Here is a 16429-nt window from a genome sequence, read left to right as displayed (position 1 = left end):
TCATATATACTTTAATAACCGATTGGCTTAGTGTTGTTGGCTGCGTATCCTTGCTTTAATGTTGCTTTAGTTGTTGGCTGCGTCGGCTTCGACTGATGTTATTCTGAAACAAAACCACTTTGACATGGTAGATTCTAGATGAAGAACCACTTTGATATAGTTGGTTACAGATGAAAAACCACTTTGACATGGGAGGTTCCAGATTACAAAACACTTTGATATGGGAGGTTCCAGATGAAGAATCACTTTACAAGGGAAGTTCCAGATGAAAAACGCTTCGCCTTTAGACTTTTCAGATAGAAAAAAATCTTTATGACGTCTGGTTCCTGATCAAACCCCCTTTTTTATGAGAGGCTCCAGATAAAAACATTTGACAAAAGAGGTTACAGATGAAAGAAAACCTCTTTGACATCAGATCAAAAGCCCCTTTGATAACAGAAGTTCAAGATAAAAAGACTCTTTGCAACAATATGTTGTAGATCAAAAGCACACTTCATATGAGGGCTCCAGAGCAAAACTTCCTTTGCTATGAAAGGTTACCACTTAAAAGTTTCAATAACACGAGAGGTTCCAGATCAAAAGCTCCTTTGCCATGAAAGGTTTCAGATTAAAAGCCCCGTTGCCATGAAAGGTTTCAGATCAAAAGCCCCATTGCCGTGAAAGGTTTCAGATCAAAAGTCCCATTGCCATGAAAGGTTTCAGATCAAAAGCCCCATTGCCATGAAAAGTTTCAGATCAAAAGCCCCATTGTCATGAAAGTTTTCAGATGAAAAGCCCTATTGCCATGAAAGGTTTCAGATCAAAAGCCCCATTGCCATGAAAGGTTTCAGATTAAAAGCCCAGTTGCCATGAAAGGTTTCAGATCAAAACCAACGTTGCCATTAAAGGTTCAAATGAAAAGTCAGACACAGAGCAATATCGTTTGTTGATTTTCAACTTTTTTGCCATGAAAAGAACTTATAGAGAACGGTATGATTTGATATGAGATCATGCATATACAGATCAAATAATTTATTGATATCGAACTTATTGCAGTGATATATTTGGTTATTGTTATGGTAATGTTGACTTACTGACTCATTGCAATGAAGTCGCCTAAACTTTTATTATTTGTATCCGTGGATGTTAAATATTTTTCTCGTTGTACATTATATAAAATTTCATTAGATTTGAATAGTCGGTATGGTATCGTATCCAATGCGTCACTAATCGTCCACACATTTAGAATATTTACTTGAATTTCAATGATATTCTCTGTCGTTATTTACATCTTGCTCTTTGCCCTTCCTGGTGCAATTTAATCGCACAGCTGCATGGAAGGTGTACCAAATTAATTTTAATGTTAGGAATTTATGATAAGAATCGTTTGCAAACCACAGCCTCCTCAGCTACACATTTTAATTAATACAATACCTTACAGTACTTCTGGCATCTATGGCATTCTCTTTATATCAAATAGTTCTAAATAGTTGGCGGGTGCCAAAGCCAGCATAGTAAATCACATGGATATCGTGGTATGGTGTAACAGTCTCTTATCCTTCTAGATACAAAAAAGACAGGTAATCTACTAAATCTAATGAGCATCGTAATTAATGCAACCAATCAAAGACGAGATTGACACTAATTTAGTGCACCTCTATTTGTTTGAATGTTGCACACCGAACTCACCAGAATTTATATTTTGGTACCATTATCAATCCAGCAGTAAAACTCTCGGCTAAAGATTTAATAACTTAACGATAATCTAAAATGGCATTAGATGATAAGAGAAGATTCATTTTATATGACATAAGGTCGATATTCGATTCGCCAAACTGTAAACTACCAGACTCCGACACACTCTACTGAGATCATGTAACAGCCTAAGCCCTTAAGAGTGGTAAATGTAATCGAACTTCTCATGGTAGATTCTATGTCTTCTCGAAATGGATGGACAAATAATTTTAAAGTCTTCGAAGTTAAAACATTTTGCATTTTCAGTTTGATTGTAAAAAATATCCACACATTTTAGTTAATTTTTAACCTATAAAAAGTATAAACATTATATATATATATATATATATATATATATATATATATATATATATATATCTTCTTTTAGCTTTTAGCAATCTATTGCAGAGAGACGAATCTACTCCTCTATGACTTAAAATTTGCAACGTGCAAGCAAATAATGCGCATTACCTCTAAAAGTATGATAATCACGAAAATCATCATGCATCTTTGGCGATGTCTGAAGATATAGGAACTATCCATAAATTTTGCAATTTTGCAACTTTTTGAGAGGAACCCTAGTCGGAATCAGGACTTGAAATCATAAGTAACAAGGCCTTTACTAGTGGGACGGGGACAAGGAAAGTAATAAAGATGAAAGAAAGAAGAATTAAAAAATGCTATTTTGTATACTATCATGGGTTATTTTTTTTATAAGTATATTTGAGTGTATGTATTAGTCACATCGGTTGCAATATGTACAGAGACTATGGCATATTAAGTACATGGTCGCACCGTGTCCCAAGCTTAATTACATTTGTACACGATCAAAATGATCTTTAGGTTCATTTCCAGCAAATTCCCAAATATTGTCGAGAAAATAAAATAAAATGTTCTGATGTATTTGTAGTTATCTTATGGCTCTCTTAATAAGAATGTTTCCGTAATACGTAAGACAAAAATGAAATTACGTGCTAAACGAAATTGCAGAAATATAAAGGATAACAACAAAATGTTTAAAGTTAATCGTGTGTGTGTGTGTGTGTGTGTGTGTGTGTGTGTGAGAGAGAGAGAGAGAGAGAGAGAGAGAAGGGGGTAAACGTTTACTCTCACTCACACAGACTTCATTTTGGTATAACACAACTGCCACAAGAGAGCTGTAACAATAGAACCGTTTCGTTATGTCTGAGAAATGAATGGAGAAATTGTATCCGGCCTAACTGCACATTTAATTCTGTAGTTTATGGCTTGTCGTAAGTTTATAGCAGATTTAGCGTCACTAATGAAGGAAGAATCGCGAAAACACCAAATGTTTCAGCAAGCAAAAGGCAGGAAGCATGCTTGTGTGGTGTAATGCCTCGCTAACCCGCTGTCTATCATTAACATGCCAGTTTTTACAGCTTATTACCTCAATCGCACAAGCAGTGGTTGGAACGATCGATACACTGGAGCTGTTTCACATTCATATTTTATACAAACTTACGAAAATTAGGACAACTTATATTTCGCCTCTATTGATAAAGTTTGGAATATCAACATTACACTTTTACTTAAAAGGACAAAAGGGAACTTTCCATTTATAGTGAATTTCTTTGCTTTTTCATGTACCTTTTTCAGAGTAAAAATGTTTGTTTCTTGACTAACATCAAAGCTGTGGACGACAAGCTGTCGCATCCAAGCTATTTGCTATCAACAACACATGACTAGCGCAGTATTTCTTTGCTGGACTGACATATTAAGAAAGTTATCACAATGATTTCTGGCAGTGTCTACCAAAAATAATGTTATTATTATGAAATAAGCAATGACATACATAAATCTTTTATGCTTAAGTCATTGCTTTGTTTTTAAATTGTGAAAGAATTATGCTCATGATTGGCTACTCACTCGCAAACAAGAGATTTTCCCTGTAAAAAGAAATTTAATTTACTTGGCAATTCAATGTGGATATTAACAATATATACCTATTTTAATGATATCGTATTAATGACAAGCAGTTAGATTCGTTGAGGGATTCATGATCACATAGGTCCGCTGGAGGATTAATCACTAACTGGAAAGGTGAATGCCGTAAACGATATGCGTGTCAAAATATTCAGAACGATGCCACAAGCTTGCTGTCTGCAGCACTAATGCTCTGATTGAAATTCCATCACTTTTCCCTTCTTTCTTCTTTCATTGAACCTCTTACATTACAACACATTTTATGGTCTGATTACATTGCTTTGGTTTTCTTGTCATTCCATTTTCAGCCTTCTTCTTTTAAATATAAAAAAATCAGATTAAAATCAGATCTCCACTGTCTGACATGAAGATCTGACGACGACCGCTTAAGGGTCATTTCTAGTGTCCTTTGAATTAGCCAATGGAAAAGCAGCTTTCAAAAATCTGAAAGTGAATCAAATCGTTCGGTAAATATTTATGCTCTTCATCCACATTGCTCTTTCTCCAAACGCTAAAATATAAGACTTCATCTGATTGGCTGATAAAATTAACGATTATGATAGTAACATAGGTTACCAGAACATGACCCCTGAGCGGTCACTGCATATCTTCACGTAAAACAGCGAAGATCTGATTTTAATCAGATTGTTATAAAATATAATTATTACATGTTTCTTTCTGCTTGTGGTATAATTTAGCTTAAAAATTAAGTTTAGTGAAATTTAATCTATGTATAATAAATATATGTAAGTTTTAATACTTCAGTACTTGGCTTATTTTAACCCTAGTATGTTTCGTGTAGGGTGGCTATTCGGTATTTTATATATCTAGACAACTTGTTTCTTTATAATTCCACTATCACTATATGATGCGAAGCGTGTTGTACAGCGACATTGTTCTGTTGTGCGGTCTTTCGTGAATGTTGGCTCCGTTGAAAAACTGTCATGTTTTAAGTTATTGATTAATTCACGTTTTAAAGTCAATTTACCGACTCTAGATAAAAATGCCTTGACTTGGGGGAATCAAATATGTCCCACATGACCGATTAGGTCACAAAGGATGCTAAATATAAGTTCGTTGTTGGGTGCGCCATACCAAAAAAAAAGCAAGGTATCGTATTTCACGTAGTACGGATTATTTTAACAGTCAGCCAAAATCTTTAAGCATAAAGTATTCGCAAACCCGAACATAAAGTCTCCAGAGGATAATACTGAATTCAGAGGTTCATGAGTGATTTATAATTAAATTGTACGGTAAGACATCAATTGATTCATCACTGAATGGTTCAATCATGCTAGATGCTTTAATACCAGTATACAAAAAAAAAAACCAAGACCGGATTTGCAGTTAGAATGAAGTATACAAATTTAATAAAGCCATCAAAAATAGTCTGATTTACAACGTTTATGCATCAATTACTTTGTAAATATTGTTTACGATGACAGATTATAATAAATTATGCATTATTGAATTCAAATAGTCGTATTATCATGTCATTCGCTCAATCACAGGCCTTTGAAATTATATTACTGTAGCCAGAAAAATGTCAGAATAATCGAGGACACACACACACACACACACACACACACACACACACATCAGACATCATAAAACAAGTTACAACTACTAATATAGTTTTCCACGTTACGCGGCAGACATCATAAAACAAGTTACAACTACTAGTATAGTTTTCCACGTTATGCGGCAGACATCATAAAACAAGTTACAACTACTAGTATAGTTTTCCACGTTATGCGGCAGACATCATAAAACAAGTTACAACTACTAGTATAGTACAATTTTTCACGACATGAGTCAGACATCATAAAACACAAGTTAAAACTACTAGTATAGTTGCTCCGACACGAGGCAGACATGATAAGAGACGAATTAACAACCACTCGTACAGTTTTTCACGACGAGTCTGACATTATAAAACACAAGTCACAACTACTAGTAAAGTTTTCCCCGACATGAAGCAGACATCATGAGACAAAAAACTCTTTAAAGAGATTTGTAATTTTGACCTTTTTGTACCGGGGTCAACATCTAGTATTTTCAATATATAAATAAGGCATATTGTTTTCAATATATAAATAAGGCATATTGTTTTCAATATATAAATAAGGCATATTGTTTTCAATATATAAATAAGGCATATTGTTTTCAATATATAAATAAGGCATATTGTTTTCAATATATAAATAAGGCATATTGTTTATTTTTCTGCCTATTGCCTGTGCTTGCTACATCTGCTGTGAATTTTCAAGTGTGAGCCAAACAAGACTGGCAGGCGGGTAAGTTGATGAAATTTAGTGTCTTTCTTTTTGTATCACCAATCCTCTATACGCGTAACCATTTACGGTATTGATAGAAAGAGCGAATTCACAGTTCTGCTCTAATTAAGTGGAAATATTCCTAAAGAAACTCATAGGAATACACATATTAAATTCAAATTCAGACTCAGTCTCTACACCTTTTCATTTTGTAATATTCACTCATTTCATTTTCGTTGTGAGCGGATTCTAGTCAAGTATTTGTTTCAGTCAAAATCGGAAACAAAGTAAGGATTGTCTGACGTCACAGTAATATAAAAAATAAAACCACCTCACAGCTGGCACTCTTTCAGAGTATATCGCTCCCGTAAGTACGCTTTGACCTCAGGTCATCTAAACTTTAGTCCATCGTTTCAGTGCATTAGAACACGGGGACGTTGACTGAATGCTTCTCTAGTAACAAATTAAAATCCAATTACAGACGAGGGAAACAAAGAACCAAACCGCGTGGTGTCTGATAAACGCTTCATTTGTGACGTCATCAGTATATGTGACGTGTGAAGTGTGCTACCTTTTAGCCTCGTCACCACTGTGTTTTATCACTTAAAGAAAGGAAATATTAACTTTCTCCTGGTACGTATTAGGCAAAATTGTCACATTCTGCACTAAAGTATTCGTAATAGAAAAAAACGCAACACATGCAATCTGCTTTGAGTGTAATATAGTTGTCAACTCCTGCGATTTTCTCCAGGTGGCATTTTATCACAAAAATTTTACAACGTTGTGGCGGGAGTTTTCTCATATCAAAGAGAGGTAACTTACTGTCAAGAGTACGTTCAAACCCAAGGTCAAGAGTACGTTAAAACCCAATGTCAAGAGTATGTTAAAACCCACTGTTACGTATATGTTACAACCCAATATCAAGAGTATGTTAAAACCCATACAAATAACAAATCAAGAGTACCTTTTAAAAAAATAAAAAACTTTTGAGATTGTTTGTTTTGCTCCGAATACCAAAACAAATAGAAAGCGAACGGTTCATTGTCCAGAAAATACTTGTAATGTGGGAAATTCATCAAATCTTGCAAAATCTCATCTAACAGATTGAAACGAATGTATCATCCCAACATGCAGCAAACGGTTTAAGGCTTGAAGGGTTAGTAGACCTGCATTACTTCCTAGAAAAGTGGGAAACTGCACTTGGCAAACTATGCATATGGAGCAAGTAAGGTATCCTAGTGCAAAGAAATTGTCCACTTAATGTTTCCGCCCCCGTAAGTAATCAAAAGAAGAATACCAAGGATGCTGAAAATTCCTTTGAACTGCCGTACACTTGATTTATCGCTTCAAATTACTCTTAAGCATTGCAGAAATCGTGTATGTAGATTTTCATATCAGGTGGAGCTTGAGATCTCTGAATAAAACACTCTTCTTCCTTATCGATTGTTTTGCAGTTAAACGACAGGTGGTTGTCTTTCTACAAACATAGATTCAGCTCCATTGGTTCGAGTTCCAACGAGAAATTAAATTAGGATAATCTTGGGACTCTTACAATGTGATCTGAGATAATCTTGGGACTCTTACAATAAGATCTGAGATAATCACGGAACCCAAGTACCGATATCTAAGAAGCCTCTGCCCATCCAGCTCTATTTCCTTTGTTCATTGCCTTCAAGTAAATAGTGGCCTCTTTGAGAGAAAAAAAGATATGCATATCTCCATCTATAAGGCTATCTTGATAGTAGGTCATATTAAAAAGCACCATATGTCAGATTACAGCTTTATTTACGACTTAAGCGATTGATTAAAACCCTGGTACAGTTTGTGAATAGAAAAGAGGTATATACTTTAACATTGTAGGTTATTAACAACTGTGTATGCAAAGGCATGTTCAAAGCAATCACATCATCGTTCCAGACGGTTTATGCTCGACCACGACAATCGTCTTAAATTCTGTTTGAAAATCAAGACAATCCAGACTGGTTCGGGCCTGTTTGAAAATCAAGACAATCCAGACTGGTTCGGGCCTGTTTGAAATTCAAGACAATCCAGACAGGTTCGGGCCTGTTTGAAATTCAAGACAATCCAGACAGGTTCGGGCCTGTTTGAAATTCAAGACATTCCAGACAGGTTCGGACCATATAAGCAAATGACCAAGACATTTAGGTGCACTACTTCACCATTTATGAATGGTGTTCATGCATTTATCAAAGAATGTGTAATTGGGGTTTAAATAAATTTTCTCAGTATTTTACCGCAACAAATATTAACACAGCTTCAATTTTGAATTGATTATCAACAGGACGCATTTATTACCTTTCTGTTACACGTGACAGGGTAATGAATGACTTAATTATTAGCTTCCTTAAACGTGATCTACTATATATTTATTACAGAAGGAATATTCTTTTTAAACAGCCGTATTCAAAGTATTGCACATAAGACCAACACTACACTGATCTTGACTGACAATTGTGATTTCTGATAAAATGGAAATTATCCCGAAGATTGAAATGATAAAACCATTCGTACGAGCACACGTGCTACTTATACATCAAGATTCAAATATGATATATTTCAATCAAATCAAGGTAACAGGTGTATAAAAGTACTTTTAAAATATCATGTGTCTATGAGGTAAAAAATAAATGTTACCGTTTGCTTTGAGAAAACCAAGTTGTCTGTCTTGGTCCATTGTAACATGCCATTACAAATATCTGATTTGTGATAATCCCAGGCAAATTAAGTATTGTTGTAGCATCTGATGTACGCAGGGAACAAATAACATTTGTGAAAATTTTGTCTGTTTAAAAAAAAAAAAAAAAAACATTGGGAGGTAAGGTTCTATGCAAAATCTTCAATTGCATCCATGGAAGGTTTGTGCAATTTGTAGGTTTTTATGAAAGCAGAATGAATTATTGTCAGTCTTTGTCTTCTAAATTAATTAAGTGAGAATTCCATTTCCTCGCAGAAGTTTGTTTTAGAAATTTTAATTTCATTTCACATAATATCCTTTGAATTAAAAAATCTTTACAATACCATTGGCCAAAATAATTATACAATAGTACTGTAAACTGCAATCTCAACTTAGTCGCATGTCTTAAGCGAAAATCCGCTACGCTTTATGGCCGCCTGCGTTAAGACTTCCTATATCTTGCCACTACGTTTTATGGCTGCCAGCGTTAAGACTTCCTATGTCTTACCAGTACGTTATATGGTTGCCAGCTTTAAGACTTCCTATATCTTACCACTACGTTATATGGCCGCCTGCGTTAAGACTTCCTATATCTTACCACTACGTTTTATGGCTGCCAGCGTTAAGACTTCCTATATCTTGCCACTACGTTTTATGGCTGCCAGCATTAAGACTTCCTATATCTTACCACTACGTTTTATGGCTGCCAGCGTTAAGACTTCCTATATCTTACCACTACGTTTTATGGCTGCCAGCGTTAAGACTTCCTATGTCTTACCACTACGTTATATGGCTGCCAGCGTTAAGACTTCCCATATCATACCACTACGTTATATGGCTGCCAGCGTTAAGACTTCCTATATCTTACCACTACGTTATATGGCTGCCAGCGTTAAGACTTCCTATATCATACCACTACGTTTTATGGCTGCCAGCATTAAGACTTAATCTATCTTATAAATATGCATATACCTGCAATCAATCACTTCAAGCGTGAGTAATTTTGTTGTTAATGATATTGACTCAGTATGACCTTTGACCATGTTGAATGAGCCAATAAAAGTTTCCCTTCCATACATAGTCACTTATCAATCGATAAAAAAGGCACCTTCATTGATGTTGTAATAGATTGTTACATTTTACTGTTGATAACGTATTTCGTAATTGTATCACTATGATGTTGACAATGTATTTTCGTTTATGCATATTCATTAAAAACGAAAAAAATCTTGTAGCAGGCATCAAGTTCTGAATTAAATCAACGCTATTTAAAATCCAATAAGATCTAATTTAAACAAAGGATACTGTTTGTGCAGTTTTGGTACATGAACTTTTCATGATGCAGAGGAAAGATTTTCCTTGAACATCTAACATTTACTCTTGTTGGCTGCAACTTAATTGCTTCATATTACGGTTTACCAACATACTTCTTTAACTGTACCAGACAGATGTAACAATAAAATTCCATGTTTGATAAATGCAGAATATTAAAAATAATAATAAAACAAATGCAAATTAGTGTTATAAATCATCAATTATAAACAGTGTATTTTTTTACCATATAAATCATCAATTATAACCAGCGTATTTTTTTATTACACTAATCAGATAATGAGACCGGAACATTGACAAGAATGTACGTAGAGCCACTGAATATCAATTAGTTTAGAATAAACACAATTTATATTTTCCATTGTCTTTACAAGAGAGTGATTATTCGTATATGTTTATTACTATTCTTAGGAGAATTTTTTAAAAACAGTTTAAAAATTATTCTAGCCCTCGTCCACAGGCGATACGATTTTGCTAATACAACATACCCTGCTTGTAAAAAATATCGCCACGAGTCAGCACAAGGCACTTTTAGGTAAACTACCAACGATGTAAGACAAATGTTCTGCCAGAAATCTAAACATGAATCAGATCGATTGATAATGTTTTTGAATATCTGTCATTTTTCCGAATTCCCACTGAAAACTAGCCGATAATGTAAAAAGTCGAACATGCTGTAAAATACTAATCACATATTACTTTCATATTCAAGATTCACTGGTTTTACTATAGCATGTGTCAGTACTTAAGACAGATCAGTGTGTCTTTTGAAGTAAGGTGTTCCCGTCATAAATTGCTCTACAAATCATGGTCACCATGAAGGAAGATACAAAAATAGTTTGCATAATCATGTATTAATATTGAACAGCCTATGGGAATTTAAATAATACCCCTGTCTATAATAATAATAATAATAATACAACGTATCTGACATACTTTTCTGTAATCCTAAAACATGCATATATAAAGGGTCTGACATACTCTCTTGTGATCCTGAAACATGCATATACAACGTGTCATACATACTATCTTGTGATCCTACAACATGCATATACAAAATATCTGGCATACTCTCTTGTGATCCAACAACATTCATATACAAAGTGTCTGACATACTCTCTTGTGATCCTACAACATGCATATACAAAGTGTCTGACATACTCTCTTGTGATCCTACAACATGCATATACAAAGTGTCTGACATACTCTCTTGTGATCCTAAAACATGCATATACAAAGTGTCTGACATACTCTCTTGTGATCCTACAACATGCATATACAAAATATCTGACATATTCTCTTGTGATCCTACAACATGCATATACAAAGTGTCTGACATACTCTCTTGTGATCCTACAACATGCATATACAAAGTGTCTGACATACTCTCTTGTGATCCTACAACATGCATATACAAAGTGTCTGACATACTCTCTTGTGATCCTACAACATGCATATACAAAGTGCCATACTCTCCTGTGATCCTAAAACATGCATATACAAAGTGTCTGACATACTCTCTTGTGAACCTAAAATATGCATATACAAAGTGACATACTCTCCTGTAATGCAAAACATGCATATACAAAGTGTCTGACACACTCTCTTGTGATCCTAAAACATGCATATACAAAGTGTCTGACATGCTCTCTTGTGATCCTACAACATACATATACAAAATGTCTGACATACTCTCTTGTGATCCTAAAACATGCATATACAAAGTGTCTGACATACTCTCTTGTGAACCTAAAATATGCATATACAAAGTGACATACTGTCCTATAATACTAACACATGCATATACAAAGTGTCTGACATACTCTCTTGTGAACCTAAAATATGCATATACAAAGTGACATACTCTCTTGTGATCCTAAAACATGCATATATAATGTGTTTGACAGACTCTCCTGTAATCCTAAAAAATACATACACAGTAGCCCTCGTCCACTGTGGTATGAAAGGTTTTGTGATCCGCAAAACAATATCAGTTTCATTAGCATTTATATGACGGGGGTGGGGGCGGGGTCGTTGCCTCGGGTGCCAGAGGTCTTGGGGCGCCACAACTACGGGTGATAGAAGCCATAAGGCGCCAAAACTTATTTGGGCCTTCATTGTCGCCCTGGCGCTATTTACTTTTATTACGGTACGGCATTGAAACATTTATAAAATATACATGGTATTTGTGGGAGATCGAAATGTGATGGGGGCATGAAATTTGTAAAGCACGTTCTTAAAATAATAGAGTGTTTGTGTTTGTTTTATAGCATTCGCAAATGATATTTCACAACACCAGTGCAAAATATGTAAATGATTTTTTGTATAGAGTAGTTTTGATTCAGGTAAAGGAAGGTATGAGTCTTAAGTAGGCCGTAGATTGTGCGAATGGATATTGGGAACCTGGAATTTGGAGATCATTGATATATTGTGTGAATGGATACTGGAAGCTGGAATCTGGAGATCATTGATATATTGTGGAGCCATGTTATGAAAAGATTTATACGTCAAAATAACTCTTAAATACTGTACTTAATAATTAGAATGTAACCACTGTAAATTAACAGATAAATGAGAAGATGGATCACCTTTGGAGTTTTATTATCTAAGATTCTTTAGCACAACAATTACTCCATATTGTGCAACCAGAATCAACAAAGGCAATATAAATCTATTATAAAACATGTATGCATAGACTATGGCACATACAAACGACAGTCTGATTAATAAAGCCATTCTGGAGGACACTGCAGAACACGCGGGTCATATTTGAATTTCCTATTATAAAAGCCTGTCAATTATTACACCTAAAAATCATTTTTGATTTTCTATATTATTTAATTTAATTCTCGGAACAAACATTTTAATATCCTCTATTTTCTTTATTCTCTGCCTTGATCTAATTGCCATAGAGTTATTTGTTGTTGGTATTTAATTGTATTTTGTTGGTTTCGCACTATAGTATAACAATACTAACATCATGTTGCAATTATTTTGAAGGAATGTAATTGTATCGCTCATGGTATGAAAGGTTTTGTCATCCGCAAAAGAATATCAGTTTCATCAGCATTCATTCAACGTGTAAACCATTAATGAAAAGGACAAAGAAAGAAGGGCCAAGAATGGAATCTTGAGGGACTTCTTTTTTGACGCATCATTGTGAAGCAGATGCATCATTGGCCAGAGAAGCATACTGTTGCTTTAAAGCTGCGTAAGAATAAAACCAAGGAAGCGAATTATTATCGATTTCGTATGACTTGAGGACTCTCATTAATATTTCCTGATCTACTAAATATAACATTTTCTAAAATCAAAATAAACGCAAAAATTATGTAGGTTACATAAACAACCTAAAACAAGCCTCTAAGATCCAACATACTTATGTGAACTGATAGAAAATTCAGCATCGCTGATGCATGATCGCATAGTTATGCAAAGCAGAACATGCTTACGTTGATTATATATATATATATATATATATATATATATATATATATATATATATATATATATATATATATATATATATATTCTCTGCATCAGCTTTAACTATTAATTTTTTGTTTTTGTGTTATTTATAATACAATATGAATGTTTTAGCATTTTATATATGCAATGCGTGTTTGGAGAATACATACGCATGAACTGAGTGACAAAACATAACTTAATTAAACCGAAATACCTGTAGACTTTCTTCGATTGTATTTGTCATAAACTATAAGACGAAAATAATTTTCAATAGTAGAATAATCCAACAGTTTGGTCTGTGATGGCGTTATATGCAGAATAATGAACTCCAACTGAACGCATCTTCTTTGAAAAGTGAATAATGCGAAATCTAATTGACTTTCAATAATACTCATAAGAAAGCTATCTGACTTGCAATAATGCTCATATGAAAGCTAATTGACTTCCAATAATACTCATAAGAAAGCTATCTGACCTGCAATAATGGTCATATGAAAGCTAATTGACTTCCAGTAATACTCATAAGAAAGCTATCTGACTTGCAATAATGCTCATAAGAATTTATCCACTTCGATTAAAACCAGATCTGCATAGTCCTAAGTGGAGATCAGACAGACACCAGTTCGTGTTTTGGCGAACGTTGGAATTTCCAGTATACCTATTTTTAGCAGCCTATCAAATGAGCGTGACGAATTCGTGTTAGGGGGTGTTAACGTTAGTAATGATATGTTCCATATGACGTATGCCACTTTAAGAAATTCGAAACATGTGATTTTATTCAAGAGAATATGATTTATTGGCGTCCACGTAGGACTGTGGATATCTGGCTTTAATCAGACTGGCTTTTTGATTTGCAATTTACAATACTAAAGGAAAGCTATCTGACTTGCAATTTATAATTCTCATAAAACTGAAACTGAGCGATTTTTTGTTAATGAAACTTGTATTATTTATCAACACTGCAGTCTTTGACGTTTTCCCCTAGCAACTGGCTAATTACTCGGGCTGAGGAATATTTCTCCAACACCGACTTCCCATAATTAAACATGCATTCCCAAAAATCTAATAAATCCTTAAAATGGATATATATATATATATATATATATATATATATATATATATATATATATATATATATATATATATATATATACACAAAAATGGCGCATACCCCAAATTTATTACAATATATTTTTAAGTAAAGAATTACTGCACTGTTTACTATTTTTGTAATAAAACATTTATATTTTTTTTAATACTAGTGGACTATTCCGCATCATTGGACAATGGACTATTACATATAACAGACTCAATATTAAAACGACAGAAGTGAATTTTAATAGAGATGTAATTAAATCTTATTTTCTTTTCAGATCTACATATATGAAAATATCAAATAGCAGTTCTGATCTAGTAAAACTGTCAGATAGATAGATAGATCCAGTCTGAGCTCGTTAATAAATAAAACATTAATTTGCCTACAGTTTGCAGTGGTGTAGAAATGTTTTTAAATTTAGTTTAGTATGGTTTTGTTTGTTCAAATAATCGCAGCATAATACTTTAATGAGAGCGTTTTGGTGTGAGTGGACTCGAATTTTCTTGCAATAAATATGACAATATTTTCGACTGAAAATGCCTCTCGCAATAAATTTGACTATATTTACGATTGAAAATGCCTCTCGCAATAAATATGACAATATTTACGATTGAAATTTCTCTCGCAATAAATATGAATTTTTCTTTCTTCGAAGCACTGTTATCGGAAATTTGCTCACGTGACAAGGGTTGTTCCACAATCACCAGTATATGCTATAGAAGTTTGAAATTTTATCAAAACAGTTGGCTACATTGTTGGACCGAATTAAATCTTCGGAGGAAAAGGTAAATAAGTTTTAGTCACAACAGCAAATATTTACAGCAGAAAGATGGTGTTTTAAGTCTAAGACAAGGCCGTGGAGACAAGGGACCCAGTATTACATCAAAATTACATCATGTCGTAAGGTTTCGAGGGGTACTTACAGTAGCCGGGGTCGTGGTAATTTCTGAAGAACTTGTAGGATAGAAAGAACGCAGAACCCAAGAGTAACCGTCCCTGTGGCTGGGTAAACTTGTGAAGGTTAGTCAGTTGTACACTAATTACACAAACAAAAACAAAGAACCCGCGGTCATAGATAGATTAGTTGATAGCACCAATGAAGTTCAAATAAACATTTGTGGCATAGAGTTACAGCCCTTTTTGTTATTGGCTCCATGGTGAGTTATATTTCGCAAGTTTTAATCCATTACGAAACAAACCAGATTTACAGAGTATTTCTGACGTGAATCTATCAAGATATGGCGCTAATGGGAATCAGTTACAATATCTAGGTTGTACTGAAGCGTACGTTTCGGTTCCATTTCTCAGTCAAGGTTATATCTGTGTCCCTGTCTTGGTTGAATCTGATGCAATTATTTAATAAATGTTCCTGTCGTTTCGGGTACAAAGCCCATTCGTTTGTTTAGAGATATTTTTTTCTCTTCTGAATGTTAACCATAACATACTATAAGAATGGAGTGTGGCTTTTGACAGTTTAATGGATGGAGAATCCTCACCTGTATCTAGAAATCGAGTCATAAAACTACTAGGTACAGGTGAGTTGACAATTATTCACAGTATTACAAGAACATTGGGTACGCAGTGACCAAATATTCTGATACTACACAATGTAGTAGTGTCAGAGTCTGCCCTGGATTAAAACACCGAGTAATACAGTCATGGTTACAGTCCACATTTGCAACTTATCGCCTCGTGTTGTTAAGATCACTTATAAATCAGTCACATGTTCATTAATCGTAGTTAAAGTCCTGGAATCTTGGAAACATGGTGTATCTGCTGAGACTTCTAAACAAAAGAATCCGGAATATGTTCATGAAGGCTTAGGATTTAATGTACATAAAGAAAAATTGACATCAGATCAGATCTTACGGGTTCATCAAGTTTTAGGTGATTGGTCACATCTGT

The 16429-nt window shown here is 34.3% G+C and overlaps 1 pseudogene across 1 annotated transcript in view; it reads right to left on the bottom strand.

The window, feature by feature from the left end:
* LOC149779967 (inositol 1,4,5-trisphosphate-gated calcium channel ITPR2-like) overlaps positions 1-16429 on the bottom strand; it is a 283416-nt pseudogene that overhangs the window by 132343 nt on the left and 134644 nt on the right. The window lies entirely within an intron of this gene.

Source organism: Sinohyriopsis cumingii, chromosome 16 (genome assembly GCF_028554795.1).
Source record: "Sinohyriopsis cumingii isolate HCF-2022 chromosome 16, ASM2855479v2, whole genome shotgun sequence".
In the NCBI taxonomy this organism is placed as follows: domain Eukaryota; kingdom Metazoa; phylum Mollusca; class Bivalvia; order Unionida; family Unionidae; genus Sinohyriopsis; species Sinohyriopsis cumingii.
This window is presented reverse-complemented; position numbering and strand designations above follow the sequence as displayed.